Source organism: Notamacropus eugenii, chromosome 4 (assembly GCF_028372415.1).
Source record: "Notamacropus eugenii isolate mMacEug1 chromosome 4, mMacEug1.pri_v2, whole genome shotgun sequence".
NCBI classification, from domain to species: Eukaryota; Metazoa; Chordata; class Mammalia; order Diprotodontia; family Macropodidae; genus Notamacropus; species Notamacropus eugenii.
In genome coordinates this window covers 149,086,181-149,105,057 of record NC_092875.1, presented here as the reverse complement: position 1 = coordinate 149,105,057, position 18,877 = coordinate 149,086,181, and the positions used below count along the sequence as shown (strand labels likewise).

The following is an 18,877-nucleotide window of genomic DNA, read 5'->3' as shown; positions in this document are numbered from 1 at the left end:
ACAGAAAAAGGCTGTTTTATTTACAGTTTACTATATTATCCCTAAGGAAGAAAACCTGCCCTGTTTGACCTCACCAGTCTCTTTAGAAGACATCCACAATCCACATGGTACCAGATGATGCCTGTTGAATGTCATATAACTAGGTATTTATCTGAAAGAGACCTCAAAGTCCAACCCCTTAATTTTATAGGGAGGTAAAGTTACTTGGAGGCAGCTAGATGGTTCAGTGGATAGAGCACCCGACCTGGAGTCAGGAACATCTGAGTTCAGATTCATCCTCAGATACTTCCTAGCGGTGTGACCCTGAAAAAGTCACTTAACCTTGTTTGCCTTAATTCACTAGAGAAGGAAATGACAAACTACTCAATACTTTTGCCAAGAAAACCCCATGGACAGTATTGGCATGTACATGGGGTCATAAAGAGTCAGATACAACTAAACAACTGAGTAATAAAACTGCTGGTCAAAGGTTACAGAGGTAAATGTCAGAGGTAGACTTTGAATCCACGTTGCTAGATATGACCAGTTGAGTCCAAAACACAGTTAAAGCAATTTTTAAATGCCACCTAAGAAAATAAGCACTCCCCATAACCTGAGGTATACATTTTAACTATAGAAATAAAGAAATGAAAGACTGTCATTCAGATACAAGGGTAGACATGCAGCTCATTGAACATCAACCATGCTGAGGCAAGAAGAGTAAAAGCCAAGATAAACTATAAAAGTCAATGTGGGAGTGGTTATTAAGGTTAATTCAGGTTTCTATTCTAGCATCAAGATTTTAATTTTGGGTACTGGTCACAGATATAGGTGTGGTAACTTTATACAAGAGTACATTAAGTTGGCCAATCACAGACCTAGAGAACAAATGAAATATATTCCCCTCTTCTTGGTGGAAGCAGGGGACCTATGGAAGCAGAATGTGGCATACCTTGTCAGGTGAAGTCCCTGTGGAAACTGGATTCATTTTTGTATTGCTTTCCTAGAAAGGAGGTGTCCTTGGGTGAGGGTTATTTTGGGAAATGACAAAATGTTTTTTAATAGGTATACCTACACAAATGGGCTTAGATTATATATAAGTACATATATATTGTATATTATATATATATGTGTGTGTATACACACAAAAAGATGGTACTATAGGCACATGCATGTGCATATCTATTTATAAATATATGTCCCATGCATACACACACAAACATACAAACATGCATGTACAAATATACATATATGCATATGTGCATGTATATTGTATAAATTTATTCTATGTATATGTATCATATGCATATACATTGTATGTATAAGCAGATACATATATAGGAAAGCATCCCTTAAGAGAGGTAGATTGGTACAGCACAGACTGGTAGCAGTCAGTTGGTTAATAAGCTTTTATTAAATACTCATTGTGAGTCTGGTGCAGTGCTAAGTGCTTGGGCTACAAATATAAGGAAAAAGAAAGATGGTGCCTACCCTCAGGGAGCTTATATTCTAATAGGAGAAGACAGCACACAAAAGAAAAACCAAAAATTGGAGTGGAGGGAGGGAGTTACCTGGGTGGGGACATAATGGCTAAGTGTAGAGAATGAGGGATATCTGGTCTGGGACCCTTCCCCTAAATGGAGGTTCCTGGAAGAATTTTCCAAAGGAGCTGAGGGACCAGATCACTGAGGAATGATGGTGTTTACTAGGTTCTAACTTTGTCTCTATTACTAACTAGCCAAGGGAGGTTGAGTTTAAGTAAATCACCCTCTCTGAACTCCAGTTTCTACTGTAGAATAAGGAGATTAGACTAGATGACCTACATCATCCCTTTAGGCTCTAAAAAAAAAATTTTCTCTTATTCAAATTCCTCTAAAATATCAATGAGAGAAAGAAGCAAGAGGAACCCAGCTAAATTACCTTTAACCCTGAACTTTGAACTATCTCTTAATCTAACACCTAATCTCCATCTGCTGCTTGGCTTTCTCTGCTTGTAAATAGGATAACGCCTGTGAGAACAGAAAGGCTCTTAGCTTGTCTATAAAAGGGACAGTATTTCAGCCGTTCATGGTAAGGCAAAAGAAGCCCAGTAACTAGGTGTAGCCCATTTCTGATGTAATAGCCAGCATACATAGTCCACTCTGCAGTTCAAGGGAAAGATGACAGAATCCAAACCAGCCATATCTGCAGACTTCTCTAAAAAGGATACTTGTGGTACTTAGCAAATAGCACACACTGGTTCATAGCACAGATTTCTGAGCAGGGGGAGGATTGCATTTGATTTTTAAACCACTGCCTAATCCAAAGAGCTCAATCAACACTTAAAAGGCTTGTGATTTGAGAAGTCTTTACCACAATTATTATGCCAAAGAAATTTGGTGACTGGAATTAACACAATTTAATTCATGCAACAAATACTAAGTATAAACATTTTAATAAATGTGATTTAAAATAAAACAAGGTCCCTACATTTCCACAGGGAAAACAAGTCATATATACATTTTAAAATAGATAAATTTATTTTTAGAATGTTATTTATGTATAAAAATTAATTTTGTAAATAAAAATAAGTGTAAATAAATAGATGTCTGTATATTTAAAATGAGACAGGTTCCCTGCCCTCCCAGCTTGTCATCAGATTGTTATCTGATAAGGAAAACAAGTCATATATAAATTTTTTTTGGTGAAAAAGTCCAGATCTGTGACTTGCACCATAAGTGTAGGAAAATCCCAGCAAAGAAAGTCCTTCCAGTGATGCAGACCAACAAGCTCTCTGAATTTACAGTCTTAAAGAATTGCCTGAAGCACCCATATTAAGTTGATTTGCCCACGGTGACAGGACACAGCCAAAACATGTCAGAGGCAGCAGTTAAATGGAGGACTTCCTGGCTCCAAGGCTAGCCCTTCATCGACAGTGCCACTGCTGTTCCTCTTCTACATGCAAGGCTAGATAAAAGTAATTCATCTCTCCCTTATGACTTCCCATAGTTCTTTTGTCCTCCTTCTTACTGTACTTTCATAGGATGTTATATTATGGTTCTTTGTCCTACTATGAAGGAAAAATTGAAACCATAATCATTTCATGACATCTTGATAAACTAAAAAAATCCCTTCCACAACTTGGTAACCTAATTGTATCAATACCACATCAATATTTATTGAAGGAAAAATAAAATATTAACAAACTATGCAAGAGCATAGTAAAGCACAGGGTCTCATCCACTGTTGTAATAACTACTTGCTGTCCTTGGACAAAAGACTCTGCAGTTTTGTCTGAAAGGACTTTTGTCACAATTGTAAAAGTATTTGGTCTTACCTCTTGTCCTTTAATAGGGGATGTTTTCTTATTGTAATAATAAATCCTGCCAATTGTGTTCCAAATATCTCCCTTTTCTCCCCTAAATGATCCCCCTCTTTCTCTACCTCCCTCTTCTGTGAAATGCTTTGCTTTTCTGTCGTGTTACCAAAAAGTGCTGCTCATTGACTGAGTCCTTTAAGAGTCGCTGAAAGGTTACAAAAACCAAGTCTGTACCCTAGAAGTCTGAAACTGTTATTCATCAAGGGTAGCCTTCCACTTAGCATGCCAATAAATCTCTGCTTTCAGTTTTGGCCTCTTGTCATTGACCTATAGTCACTGGATTCCCACTGGTATGTACGGCTCTCTAAAGTGGCCAAGGGAATTTCCCATCACTCCCTTATTAGACTATATAAATTCTGAGGGAAGGGAATGTGTCTAATTTTTTGTGTATTCCCCCAAAATGTACACTCAGTACATTAGGTGCTCAGTAAAATTTCTTAAATTTATTGCAAAGCAGTATTGTTTAAATGTCAAAAAGAGGAAAGAAAATAATTAATAAAGGACTTTAGAAAGGGAAGAACCAAGACTAAAGCAGCTGGAGTAGACCTTAAGGTGAAGTCAGGCTACAAACTAGAGTCTGAAGGATAAAGCCTTGGTTGTCTAACTGGTGAAATGGAGATAATAATGTTTACCCTATCTATTTTATGGCATTACCATGATGAAAGTTTATTCCTAAGTGAGATGAGTATAAACTATTAGTGGGATCCTTAAGGAAATTAATCCACCTATGAATTATTGGTAACTGTATTTTGTACTTCTTGTATATCCTGCAGGGGATCAATATGGTCAGCAAATACTTGTTGAATTAACAGCAGAAACAAGATGACAATGGAGGGGGTGGGGAGCAAGCTTAATCTAAACAGAACAGACCAACATTAAGGATTTAAGCCCATTGTTTATCCTAGGATCACAGGATTTAGAGCTGGAAGAGATTTTAGAAATTATGTAGTATTACTCTTCATATATAGAGATATTGCTATGAACAAATGAGTCTTATCAATTTATTAAAGCAGCCCCAAAAGATCTGTACTTGGAAATGCCTTCATCAGAATAGTTATTGTATGTAACTGTTTGCATCTCTTCAAACATGATTCTGTGTTACAGACAGAGTGTGTGTGTGTGTGTGCGTCTGTGTCTGTGTCTGTGTCTGTGTCTGTGTCTGTGTAGGGCATATCTCCAAAACATGATTTCACACATTTCCCAGAAATGAGAGAACTTCATTCTTTGGGAAAAATTCTCTAGACTACATTTCCCAGAGGGTTGTGTACAAGCCTTCTAGAAATACTCCTATAATAGGAATAGAAGAGAAAAGTTTTTACTAAAGTATTTGCTCCCATTCTCATAGAGAAAGTAGAGATACAGACTAAATGACAATATAATTAGATGGATTCTGAACTGATTGGATGGTCAGACTTAAATCACAGTAATTAATAGTTCAATATCATATGACAAGAGATTTCTAGAAGAGCCTTACAGAGGAAAAAATATGTGAGCTATGCTTTGAAGTCAACAAGAGATTCTATAAAATGAAGAGGAAGTACATTCTGCCATCTTTGCACCTATGCAAAGCAATAGAGATGAAAGATTCAGCATCACACATCAGGCCAATGTAACTGGAACAGAACATTATATAAAGGGGATGAATACGAAACAACAATGGAGCAATAGATGGGCGCCATGTTTGGTGAAATGTAGATGCTAGGCCAAGAACTTTGCATTCTATCCTGGAGGCAACAGGTAGCAATTAAAGATATCTGCATAGGGCAAAAGATATCAGATTTAAACCTTAATAATATCAGTCTGATAGAGTCAAAGAATTGAAAATCAAGGAGATGCTCATCAACTGGGAGATGGCTGAACAGGTTGTGGCATATGGATGTAATGGAACACTGTTGTGCTATAAGAAATGACAAACAGGCTGATTTTGGAAAAATCTGGAAAGACTTACATGAACTGATGCAAAGTGAAATGAGTAGAACCAGGAGAGCACTGCACACAAAAACAGCAATATTGTACCATGATCAACTGTGAACAACTTAGCTATTCTCAACATTATAATGATCCCAGACAATTCCAAAGGACTCATGATAAAAAATGCTATCCACCTCCAGAGAAAGAATTGATGGGAGTCTGAAAGCAGATAGAAGTATACTATCTTTCACTTTCCTTTTTTCCATATTTTTCTCCCTTTGGGTCTGTGTCTTCTTCTTTTACAACATGACTAATATGCAAATATGTTTTGCATGATTACATATGTATTTAATCTATATCAAATTGATTACTGTCTCAGAAACGGGGAGGTGAGGGAAGGAAGAAGAAAATTTGAAACTCTAAGATTTTTTTTGAATGAAGTTAAAAATTGTCTTTACATGTAATTGGGGAAAAATAAAATATTATTTTAAAAAGAACATCAATTTGATTATTGTGTGCTGGATTGATTGGAAAAGGGGAAAACTGGAAGCAAGAAAAGTAATTAAGAAGCTACCAAAATAATCCAGAGTAGAGGTGATGAGGGGCAGAACCAGGGTAGAAGCTATAGAAGTGGAGAGAAGAGAGTAGATGTCAGAAATGTTGTCAAGACTTGCAACTGATTAGATATCGTATGTGAGGGAGAGAAGAGTCAAGGATGACTCAAAGGTGGTTAATCTGGATGATCGGAAAGACAGTGGGGTTGTCAGAAACATTTAGGAAGTCTGGAGGATGCAGAGATTTGAATTCTGTTTCAGACATATTTGTGTGTGTGTGTGTATGTGTGTGTGCGCGCGCGTGTGTAAGAGAGACACAGAGAGAGAGAGAGACAGAGAGAGAGAGAGAGACTCAGAGAGAGAGAAAGAGAAATTCTGTGTGTATATGTGCATGTCTGTAGGCATAGAAGTTAAATGAAAGGGGGTCTTAATAATCAACAGGAAAGCAAAAGTCCAAAAGACCCCATTTCAAAGAGAATAAAGAAAATATTCCATTAACTTTCAGATTGTGAATATTTCAGTGGAATATTTCTATTTGCGCAAAGGCCAAATGAAGAACCTTGCTCTGAACACAAACCAATTAAAAATAGAAGTGTTCTTCTCCTGAGTCAGAGGTGTCCAGTCCCTAGTATGATGAAGCGTCATTTATTTGGCATAGCCTGTGATGCAGGCAAGAAAGGTTTATGACTATCCTTACAGCAACAAAACTAAATGCCACCTGACTGCTACGAACGTAATACCTGGCAAAAAGCTGCTTGAATAATCCCTGATTTCATCTCCTCTGATTAAAGAATTCTCAGTAAAACAAGACAAGGTACACAGTTCTGCCAGCCAAGTCAGGAGCAGCAATGACAAAAATGCTCCTGAACAGGAGCTGTGGAATTGGCAATTTTAAATGTTGAGATTCACCTGAGGACAGGCATCTGCAATAACAAAACAATGAGAAGTACAGGCCATTGTCTGAAGGAAGACATTGATTATAGGAAATTTCACAGGGACATCTACTGAAAGAAGGAGTGCAGTGACCAAGATTCTGAGGCACCAAAGAGTCCTCAAAACCCACCACCCATTCTCAGCCACATAGGACCCTTTGTTCATGATGCCGCCCATTGCCATGGACTCAGCTCAGAGTTACAAAAACATGGATTCAGATTTTTTTTTGACATTTACTAGATGTGTGACCTTCAGTCAATCATTAACTTCTTTGGGCTTCAGTCTACCAAAATATAATAATAATACCGGTTAACACTTAGATAGTGCTTTAAGATTTGCAAAAATTTTTTAAAATATTATCTCATTTTGTCCTCACAATAACCCTGGGGGTAGGTGCTGTTATTATTTTTATTCCCATTTTACAGATGAAGAAACTTGGGCCAACAAAGGTTAAGTGACTTGCCCAGGATCACAAAGTAAGTATCTGGGTAGAATTTGAACTCAGGACTTCCTGACTGCAGGTTCAAGGCTCTCTTCCTATAAAATGAGGACAATGACACCTGTAGTGCCTACCTTACAAGGTTGTGAAGTGATTCAACTATTTTACAAAATAGTAATATATACATTACTATATAATTGTTATATAATAGTAACATATATTATATATTACTAAATATAAAGCACTTTGTAAACCTGTGTTATATAAATCTTGGCTCTTGTTATGACTAGCCCGCCCAGAGCTCCTTTCCCTCTCTTCACTGCTAACCCAAGTTCCCCCAATCCCTCCCTAGCTAGCTCAAAGCCCATTTTTCCTGTGAAGCCAACTCCATTCTGTTGCTGTTCAGTTGCGTCTGACTCTTCATTACCCCGTTTGGGGTTTTCTGGACAAAGATACTGGAGTGGTTTGCCATTTCCTTCTCCAGCTTAACTGAGGCACACAGGGTTAAGTGACTTGCCCAGGGTCACACAGCTAGAAAGTGTCTGAGGTTGGATTTGAACTCAGATCTTGCCACTTCCATGCCAGTACTCTATCCACGGTGCCACCTAGCTGCTGACTCCAACTCATCCTGTTTTCTAAGGCTTTCCAACTCCTATATTATTTGTAGTCTTTCCCACTCACCTGAACAGTCAGTCACAGTCTGTCTTGTATTCTTAAAAAGCATCCCCTACTTCACAGGGTTATTTTGAGGATCAAAGGCGATAGTTGTGAAATGCTTAGCAGAGTACCTGGCACATAGTAGGTGCTTAATAATTGCTTGTTTCCTTTCTTCCATCAAGGTAGTAAAGAGAAAAACTGAAATTAGAACCCAGGTTCTCTGTCTTCAGATCCAATACACTTTTCACTGCCAATTCAACAAGGATTTTGCTAAGTGCCTGACTAGATGATAAAGCACTCTGCGAGGCAATAGATATACCAAGATAAAAATGAAATAGCCTCCACCCTCAAGGAATTTACATTCTATTTTAACAATAGGTCATTTACATCTATATTAACAGATATATCTTCCAACAAATTTGAGGATGATGAAAAATTACCTTTTAAAAGCAACCTCATCTTGAGGAACACAGCTAATGCTTTCATTCATTACATTCATTAATATATGCCTAACTAGAGTGGGACAACTAGAGATCTGCCTCAGGGCATCAAAAATTAGAAGTCACTATTGGTCCCTCAGTCAATAAACAATAATTTACTAAGTGTCTACTATGCGCTAAGGCTCTTTAGAGATACAAATAAAAACAAAGATAGTCCCTGCCTTCAAGGACTTTACCTAATGGGAAAATTACTTGTTACCATTTGTACTTCTACAAAATAGTCACAACTGAATTTGGCACTTGGTTAGCAAGAATGTTGCTGTTATTCAATCCTACCCAACTCCTTGTCACTCTGCTTGGGATTTTCTTGGCAAAGATACTGGAGTGGTTTGCCATTTGTTTCTCCAGTTCATTTTACAGATGAGGAGACTGAGGCAAACAGAGGTAAAATGACCTGCCCAGGGTCCCACAGCTACTAAGTATCTGAGGCCAAATTTAAACTCATGTCTTTCTGACTTCAGACCCAGTGCTCTATCCACTGTGCTACCTAGCTGCCTCTGCTTAGCAAGAATACTTATTTAAAATGGGAAGTTAGTAGATGTCACCCTCTATTTCTTTCCTCAGTTCCATCCCACCATAAATAAGCTCCTCTTGGAACTGGCTCACTTTGCTCCCTACCTTTCCTAACCTGAGTGGTAGCTACCCTAGCAAAAGGCTTGTGATATCAAGAGCTCTCTGATGCCCCTTATATGAGCTAGCGTCCCCAGGATCTCTTCTCCACAGGGCCTTGTGTCCCATGGTTTTTACTTATTCCACAATTAAATTTATCTTTTAAATTTTTTTTTTTATTTTAGGAGGCAATTTATTCTACTAAGCCCCAGGTGTTAAAATTGCTAGTTGTAGCTCTGTTCAATGAATACTTTTTGAATTGATCAACTAGAAAATGGTCTTCGCTTTCTTCACTGAATATCTTTTATAAGTGCTCTCTAACTTGGGTTAATATTTCTGAAAAATGGACTGACCTGGAATGACTTTTAACTTCATTATTAAAGTCCATGTGACTAAAGAAAAAATGCTCATGGCATTATTGTGCAAAAGACTAAATGTGCCTAAATCAAATAAAGTAAAGATCCCAGTGGCTAGCCCACAGAGAACCATGTTCCTTATTGATGGGGGAAAAAAACAAATGGTTTTCTCCCTAAAATGTTAACTAATGAAAATAAATTCAAAGCAGCATTTTGGAAAATTTTTCAGTCATATTTTAAATTGCTTTAGGAAATTACCTAAAAATATTTTTTTTAAAGTGTTGTATTTTAGGTATCAAAATGCCTACTTGCTTGATGAGTCATTGTGTCCAAAAAAACTTATCATGTCACAGTGGCCTTCTGGTGATGAATTGCAATATTGAGCAAAACTTGAAATTGAACTACACTTCAAAATATACAACATATGATTCTATTGCTAAATATGAACCTGTTCCTATTCATTTCTACCTGTTCAGTATAGAAAGGAACTCCTGATGTGGGGAGGAGGGAGTGGAAATATTTTGCTACAAGGTTGAAGGAAGAAGAATATATGTCTGAGCCTGTCAATACACAAATTCCATTCATTTGGGACATTCAGTACTAGTCTGAGAAAGGATGTGACTTGTGACCACAGCACTGGAGGCAGGATTAGAACCCAGACCTCCTTTTTCTAGGTTCAGAAATCTATCCTCTTATCCATTCTATTCACATGCTGCTTTAGACTAGAGAGTAATCCTCTGCTCAAAGTCCATTTGCATAAGACTCTCCTCACTGATTGATTATTCAGTGTTCCTCGCCTGTGTGAGGGGCAGAGTTGGTCAGAGCTTGGGAAGAGAGAGAACCTGGTGTTCTGGCTTCCAGCTTTGACAGACAGCAGGCACATGATTCCAGATTCTCTTCAGGGAGAGGTCCCAGGAGGGAAAGAAAAACACTGGGAAGTAGCTGAGGTGTAGAGCAGCCGGCACCTCTGCACCTCAATCCTGTCACATCAGCTTCTTCCCAGAGTCTTTCTCTTTCTTCAGGGGCTGTGCCTTCTCTCCCCAAAGTTGGAAGACAGAAGACCAGAATTTTGCTTGCAGCCTCTTACCAATTCTACCCATTGCAAAAGTGAAGAATATGAAGCAAATGATATCTACCAATGAGAAGTGCCTTATGCAAACAGCCTTTGAGCAGAGGGTTATACAAGTGGTGGAACTGGGACTTCCTTCCCACCTCCCTTCCTTCTTCCCTTCTTCCCTCCCTTCCTTCTTTCCTTCCTTCCTTTCTTCCTTCTTTCATTACTTCCTTCTTTATTTCCCCCTGTCCATGCAGGGAATCACCCCAAAAGGAATGTAAATTTTTAATCTCTGAAACTTTTTTCTCTTCTCTTAAAGACCAGCCTTAACCCAAATCACTCTGGTTCCCTACATCACTCTAGCTCTCATTGATTGACCAAATAAAAGATCCCAGGCCAAAATGTACTTGGTCATTGTTTGGGCTCAGTCTGGCTCAGAATAAATGTAAGTAGCAATTTTTGTTTTGGCCAGAAACCCTGAGGGTCTTCCCTCCCAGATGTTTTTTTTTTTTTAAAGAGACCATTCGTAGCCTCATGTCTTATTAAGCCTTAATCACTGAATAGGCACTGTCTCAGTCAAACTGAGACATGTTAAAGACCTTAGCTTGAAGAGGCCAAGGTCCCTGATGCATCCAGGGCCATCTCCAGTTCTCCTAATCCATATCTGGTTACTGGACACAGATGGCTCCAGAGGTGAAAGTGAGGCTGATGACTTTGCACATCCTTCCCTCACTTAAATCCAATTCACTTGCACATCATGGCATCACCTTCCTGATGTCATGGTCCTCTTCAAGAATGAAGGACAAACAGCAATACAAGTTAAGTGGTAGAATATAGACTAGATACTACATCTTCAGAACCTGTTAATCCATTTTATTTCCAAAATTTATCTGACTTAGCAGGAAACTAGTAGAACAAAGTAGAGTCTAGCACTTGGACTCAGACCCAGTTAGTTCAGAGTCTAAAGGATACCAAGAAATAGGAAATTTGTAAGAGCAATTAAAAGTAGAATTCAGTAATACAACATCAGCATTACACATCCTCAGGTTTGGAGGGTTCACTATAGAGGCAACTGGAGGAATCGCTGTACCTGAAATCAGTAAACATCTGAGTTCAAATTGCCTCAGTCACTTACTAACTGTGTGACCTTGACCAAGTTATCTAACCTCTGTTGACCTCAGATTCCATATCTTTAAAAAGGGGATAACAATAGCACCTACCTCACAAAATTGTTGTGAGAAACAAATGAGATAATACTTGTTTTTTTTAAAAAAAAAGTGCTTAGCACAGTGCTGGGTGCATAGTAGGTGCTATGTCAATGCTTATTCTTTTTCTCCTTCTCTTCCCCCCAAAACATGAAATCATTATCACTTTAGCTGGTAGAAATATCTTAGTTTGACAGTTAAAGTCAAGGTGTTCCCAAGATTGTTTCAGTCCTCTTGAAACAGGTTATATGTGACCAGAAATGCAAAGTAAAATAGTCCTGAAATGAAAAGAAGTATTCAATGTTGAACGGACATTGGGAACAGGAGACACCAACATCCTGTGGTGTGACTGTGAAATAGTCATGAAAAACAGCAGTAATGGAAAACAATTTGAAATCATACAAGATAATTGATTAACCTATACCCTTCTTTTGACCCAATAATCACACAATGCATCAAAGATAGAAAAAAAGGTCACAAATACCAAAATATTCTGAATAGCAATCTTTTCAGTAGCGAGAAAAAAGTAGAAATATTATATCACTGAAACTTTAAAAAAGAAGGCAAATATGAGGGATTCAGAGAAACATATGAACAGTGCAAATATAGAGAACAAAAAATGGTAGAATCAGAACAATATTGGCAATGACTACTATGTTATAAATTTCAACATCAATAAAAGATTATATTTACTATCCATATAGTCTTGATACCAGAGAACATATAAGCATTCTCAGGTCTTCTTCAGCTTTAAAAAGGCTTCAGCTGACACTGTCATCTCTTCAAGCTATCTCTTCATCCTTTCATAATCAAACTCCTTGAAAAGTTCACGTGAAATCACTGCCTTTATTTTCTCCTTTGCCACTCACTTCATGACCCCTTGTAATTTTGTATTACAAATTTATTTTATTTTTAATTTGTGGAACAAAGCATTTCCATACACAGTATAAAAAATGATTATATATGAAACTGTAAATCTACCATGTATAACTCGTGATTCTCTCCAAATATACAATAGTTATCACGTAAATTTCTTTTCCTTTTTTTTCTTTTTTTCTTCCCTCCCTCCCCCCTGCCTTAAGGGGCTACTATTAGACACAAATAGGTATTTACAGATATATTTATACATATGTGTGCATATACTCACACATATGTATGTGCATGTATATGTGTATATATGAGAAATTATTCTGTACATACTTCTATGTTATCAATTCTTTTGTTTTTTGATAGCAGATAATGTCTTTCTTCACATGTGCTTTAGAGTTAATTTAGGTATTTATAATAGTCAACATGAGTTAGTCACTCAAAGTCATTCTCAAAATAATATTGCTGCTATATGCAATGTTTCTTGGCTCTGCTCCCTTCAATCTTCATCATTTCACACATCTTTCTATACCTTTCTAAGATCCTTGAACTCATCATTTCTTATAGCACAGTAGCATTTCACCATAACCATAAACCACAACTTGTTCAGCCATTTCCCAATTGATGGGGATTCCTGCAATTTCCTTCAAACTCTCAGTAGCAACAGCAACTTTCTGAGCTATGCAATGGTGTATGTCTAATGAATGGAGGACAAGCTTGAATTGCCATTTACCACTAACAATGGGAAAACACTTCACTGTCGGTGCCCGAGTTTCTTCATTTGAAAATTAGGGATAATTAGCTCACCCCTCCAAGAGGTTCAGATGAATGTAAAAAAAAATGTAAAGTTCTTTGAGTTCTTTAAAGAAAAGGTAAATAAATCCAAGGAATTTACTTACCTATGTAGTGGTAACTGTATCACAGCACACTGTAGATTCCACAAGTCAGAAAGAGCTCCTCTGCTAAAAAAAAAAAACAACAACAACAAGTAGTTTATCAACAATTAATAAAAATAAACAGAATAACTAGTGGTGAGAAATATGGGTTGGTCTTGGTTTTGCTTATATGATTATAGGATACTTAGAATCAACTTCTCCATTTCCAATTTCCAACCCATCTTCTAATTCATATAGAATATTTAAAATAATTCCTGCTTCAAGTAGGGTCAGATGCACTCAGCAAAAGTAAGTTAATGATAACAAAGTAGGCATTAAATTCAAAATACATACATGGAAACAATCGTATGACTAAAAATTCCAGGACATAAAACAGGATTGGAAGGAGAAAAGGAAAGTAGATTGTTGAACTAGAACAGGAAGAACAGTGCTTAGTATGAACAATTCTGGCTATACCTGTCCATTGGACTCTGCCTGGGTTAGTAGCCTAATCAATGTAACGCAAGTTCCCTGAGAGCTTAATAAAATAAAATCAAAGTAAAGTTGCAGCCCGGCCCTACAAAACAATTACAGTGATCAGCTTAGCACAGAAGGAACAGCAAAAGGAGGGGTACCACTTCATGTTCATGTACCAGGAGAAGACACACCAGAACAATCAGAAATACTAATACTAATTAGTACTAATTTACTAATGCCCCTGCTGGAAATGCTTCTGTGCAGAGGATGCTAATGGTTAAAGGAGGCAAACCAGGAAGGAGCATAAAAAAGACTGATGATATGTATATTTAATGTATATTCATTAAATGCCAATATGATATAACTAAATTGGAAACATCTTGCCAGCTATAGGTAAGAATTGCTTTTGGTCAACAGTGATACAAGAACATATTACCAATCAAGTGAAGAGCAACCATAAAAAATAACTTTATCTCTCATACTAGATAAGATTAAAGAAGAAGTAAAATCTAGAAACTGCTAAAATATGAAAAGGAAAAATCTGAAAATCCTAATGTCAAAACGCAAACTCCAGAAATTATACCTACTGAGACAGATGACAAAAACAGCATTAATATTTCAAATAGTTTTGAAAAGGAGATGAGCATACTTAAGACAGGAATCCCAAAATGTCCTTCTTGATGAATCCAACTAGCAGACCAATTATAACAAAACCAAGTAATTTTAAAAAGTCAATTATCTGCTATGACTATCATGAAGAAGCATATTCTCCTATAGTCATTAACATAATGTGAAAAGCATTTCAGGACTTTTACTCAGTCTTATTTGTAATAGCCATTGCCATACTAAAGACCCAAGAAAAAAAGGAGGTCCTATCAAGAAAAATTCCTAAGGGTGGGTATCAAATAAATCTTTCCAGAAGTACCTTTAGAAAGTTTTAAAGATGTGCAGAAAGACACGGAACATTGCATCAGTATCTGGTTGATGATGCACGGGAAAAAACAAATATGCATGCCATATTGAAAAATTAAAGGCAATAAAAGTGAAGTCAGAGGAAAGGAAATGAGAAAACAACAACATATCCAAAATTCAAGATTCCCTTAAGGAAAGGATATGCAAGGAGTCTAAGCAGTCAACAAAAACAATTCAAGATAACCAAAAACTTTACTTTTTTTTTTTTTAGTCTTGAGAAATCAAGAAATCGGAGGTAAGAAAAACCAGCCCCTGAAGAAGAAGGAAATAGAAAAGTTGTGGTCATCAATGTGGCCACAAGAAATAAATACAAGTTGGATCAAATGAAAAACACAAAGTTCGCCCATCACTCATAGCTACACGACAGAATAGTTACTTTAGCGGAGGTTACTGAAACTTGAGTTATCTCTGTAAACTGAAAAGCAGTGGAGCCAGAGAAGATCCATAATCAATGGCCCAAATGTTTCACAGTGCTCCATAAAATACTAACAAGGCACCTCCCACATAAACCTGGTCCCACCTTTCCCCACCTTCTCAGAAGGTAACACATATCTATTAACAAAAAATAAAAATATCAAACCTAGGCTAATTTTGTATTGTATAATTTATACAAGGTGTTCATAGTTCATATAATTTAAAAGTGCTACTAAAAAACATTAATCTGTTGACTGAGGAACAAAAAGGATGTGTCCAAAAAAAACAAACAAACTAGCTACAACCTAGAGCTATCAAAAGCAATTTATTATAAATTTAGTAATTATTGAAGAAGCTGTCAGATAGCCCCATAACATTTATACTTTGTCAACCATAGAAAAGTCTTTGATTCAGTTCCACATTCAGTACTTAATATCCATGTGCAAAACTACTCTCTATTTTAAACATACCACCAACAAGATAATGTCAAGGGCAATTGCTATAAAGCTTTTCCAAAGCGATAGTTTAAAACGCTTCTGGTTCTGCCTACTCTTAAATCCATTCCAATCTCCTAAATAGAACTAAAGATGGTCAAATTGATACTTCTTTTAACCACTTGATGAGTATGAGTGGTATCAAATTATATGGCAGCACTGAAAATCACATTAAATAGCTCCTTTTACTTGTTGATTCTCTCCAATGATAGAAAAATGTCATCTGGATTCAATACTCATACAATTTTTAATGTATGCCAAGAAAAGAAAGAGACTGACAGTTTCAAGCTTGAATCCAGAGATTACATTGAATAATGAATGAAGGTGATACCTATAAAAACCTTGTTCTCCTCTAGGCGAGTCACAGTGTACCTAAAGAAATAAAGAAGTAGGCTGTAGCTGAATGTTAAAAAATTGACTGACATCCTGAAGTCAGTGTCCAATGGGAAAAAATGTTTAAAGCCATTAATACTTGTGCAATATGGGTCTTAGTGCACAGTTTTCAATCTATAAAATAGGCCATAACAGATTTAGAGATTATCTTAACAAAAACCTGCAAAATATTAACAAAATACAAGGTCTGTCACCATAAAAAAAAAACTATAGATCAACAATTCTTCACCAAAAAGAAAGAAGAGGACTGATAAACATTCTTAGAGAACATGTTAAATGAATCAAAAATCTACAAACCTACTCTTGGGGCAAGTGGATATCACCATCGCCAAGCAACTGTAAAAAGATGGATAGAAGTGAAAGGTTTTGCATTGGTAAGATGGTGGCATGAACTCAGTCAGCAATATGTCAACAAAGGATTAAATAAATGGGTGAGTAATGGTGGATTTGTTGGTGGAAATGGAAGGATTTGTGATGGCAATTATCAGATCATTATCACCAGAAATTGCAGGAAAGTTATCCTTAAAATGCCTTTAGTGGTGAATATGGATTATGCAAGCAGCTGGAAGAAACTGTACAACATATCACTGTAAGCTATCATATTTGGCACCTACTAAATACCTAGGAAGACATTATCTGGTGGTTGCAATTACCAAACAGAAGTTGCTAGCTTTCTTGAATGGAGACATGACAAATCCCTGTACTAACAATGTGTTCAGTTGTTTTTCTGTAGTGTCTGACTCTTTGTGACTCCATTTGGAATTTTCTTGGCAAAGATATTGGAGTAGCTTACTATTTTCTTCTCCAGTTCTTTTTACAGATGAGAAACTGAAGCAAATAGGGTTAAATGACTGGCTCAAGTCACATAACTACTAAATATCTGAGGCCAGATTTGAATTCAGGAAGATGAGTCTTCCAAACTCCAGACCTGGCACTCTTATCCTCTGCATCATCTAGCTGCCACTGTATTAACAACATAGACTGGCAAATATCCTGAAGAACTCAGTCAATAAACTGGAGCTAGGTCACTATCTCAGAACAAACTTCTGACCACAATTGTCCAATTGTATCATTGATCCCCAAAACCTTTACAAATAATGTTTTTAATAAATGCTACCATATCAAATACTCATACCAAACACCCATAATCTCCATGTTACATAAAGTGAAAGGCTTTCAAATATAAAGACCCAAAGGAGGAAGTGGCAACATAGTGCACAGATTGCTGCACCTGGGGTCAGGATGATCTGAGTTCAAATCTACCTTCAAACACTTCCTAGCCAGGTAACCTTGGGCAAGTCACTTAACTTTTGTTTGTCTCAGTTCCCTCAGCTATAAGTTGGGGATAATAATAGCTCCTACCTCCCAAGGAGGATGAAATGAGATAAAATTTGTCAATGCTTAACACAATGCCTGGCACATAGTAGGCACTGTATAATGCTAGCTGTTATTATTAAGAGGAGATCAAAATCATGTGGAAATGGGATGGGGTCCATATGATCCCTATTGTTCTGCCTGCTACTGGAATTGTATTAAGGACACTCTCAGTGAGCCTACAGAGCTCAGGTAAGACAACAAATACAGTACTAAGTGCAAGAATTACAAAAACAAGCACACACTCCTCAAGGAAGAATGGTGGAAGACAAGGTATACAAGAAAGCTAAACACTGAGGAAGGGGTAAAAGAAGGCACCCAAGTCAGAATGTGGTTTTAAAAAAAGCTCCTAGAGTCAAGTAGAGCCCAGAAAGGAATGAAGACTTGTCTGGTCTGAGTCCTCTCCTTAAAACAGAGATGTTGGGAGGATCCAGCCAATAAGAGGAAGTGGTTGCAGGGCAACATGTACTTGCTGTGGCATGGTCAAAAGAGTCAAAAGAGTCAGGAATGGATTCTGTAGATCATAGTCTTACATGTTTTTTGTTTTTTTTAACTATAAAATACTGTTACTTTACCCACCTATGGACTCATAGAACTCTCTCTCTCTCTCTGTGCATGTGTATGCATGTATGTATACACATACACACATGCACACACAATACATATGCATTTACACATATGGTATATGTGTGTGCATATATCCATACATGTAGGTACATACATTCATACACATACATATATAAACATACATACCTAGATGTGTGTGTGTATTTTTTAAAATAGCAAGATGGTGACTTGTCCCAGGATCATTTCTATCTGAACTCTGTCAAACAAGATAAAATGAAATGATAACAGTAACAAGCCCGTATCACAGTGCCCGGCCCTTAATAAAGGTTGATTGATTAACCGTATAATATATAATGTATATAGACATGGAGGGGGGAGGGGTTACGATAGCATAAGACCATCTCACTGCTTCCTGAAACTTGAGAAAAGGTCATCCTTAAGGACCTGAGACTTCTTGATCAATGAAGATTTTGCAAGGAAACAAGAGAAACTGTTCACCATTAAAAACTTAGCACCTGCCAAGTACTTAGAAAGACACAAACAAATGGCCAAAATTACACATTAGAAGCTTGCCATCTTTTACAAACAGATGATATATCTCTGAACTATAAATAAAAATCCCAAAATATCTTGAGAATTCAACAGATAAGCTATGCTATAACTGGAGTATCATCATAGAAAAAGAGCTGTTACCTATGATTGCCTAGTCATAACATACTTCAAAAAATCTAATAACATTTTAATAGGCGTCACCATGTCTAGAAGGCCTTGAAGTTCTAAGGGTACATCTAGGGGCAAATGGCAAGGCTCAAGGGTCATTAGGGTAAATCATCAGTCAGATGGTCAGTATCCAGGGATCTGAAGGGTATACGTTAAGGTACAAAGGACC

At 37.0% G+C, this 18,877-nt stretch overlaps 1 protein-coding gene across 2 annotated transcripts in view; it reads right to left on the bottom strand.

Annotated features, from left to right (window-relative positions):
• Positions 1 to 18,877, bottom strand: part of NCALD (neurocalcin delta) — a 579,604-nt gene that overhangs the window by 394,540 nt on the left and 166,187 nt on the right. For both annotated transcript variants that reach the window (XM_072603368.1, XM_072603367.1), the window contains exon 2: positions 13,322 to 13,384. The gene's annotated coding sequence lies outside the window, so the exon portion shown is untranslated. The remainder of the gene's footprint in view (positions 1 to 13,321; positions 13,385 to 18,877) is intronic.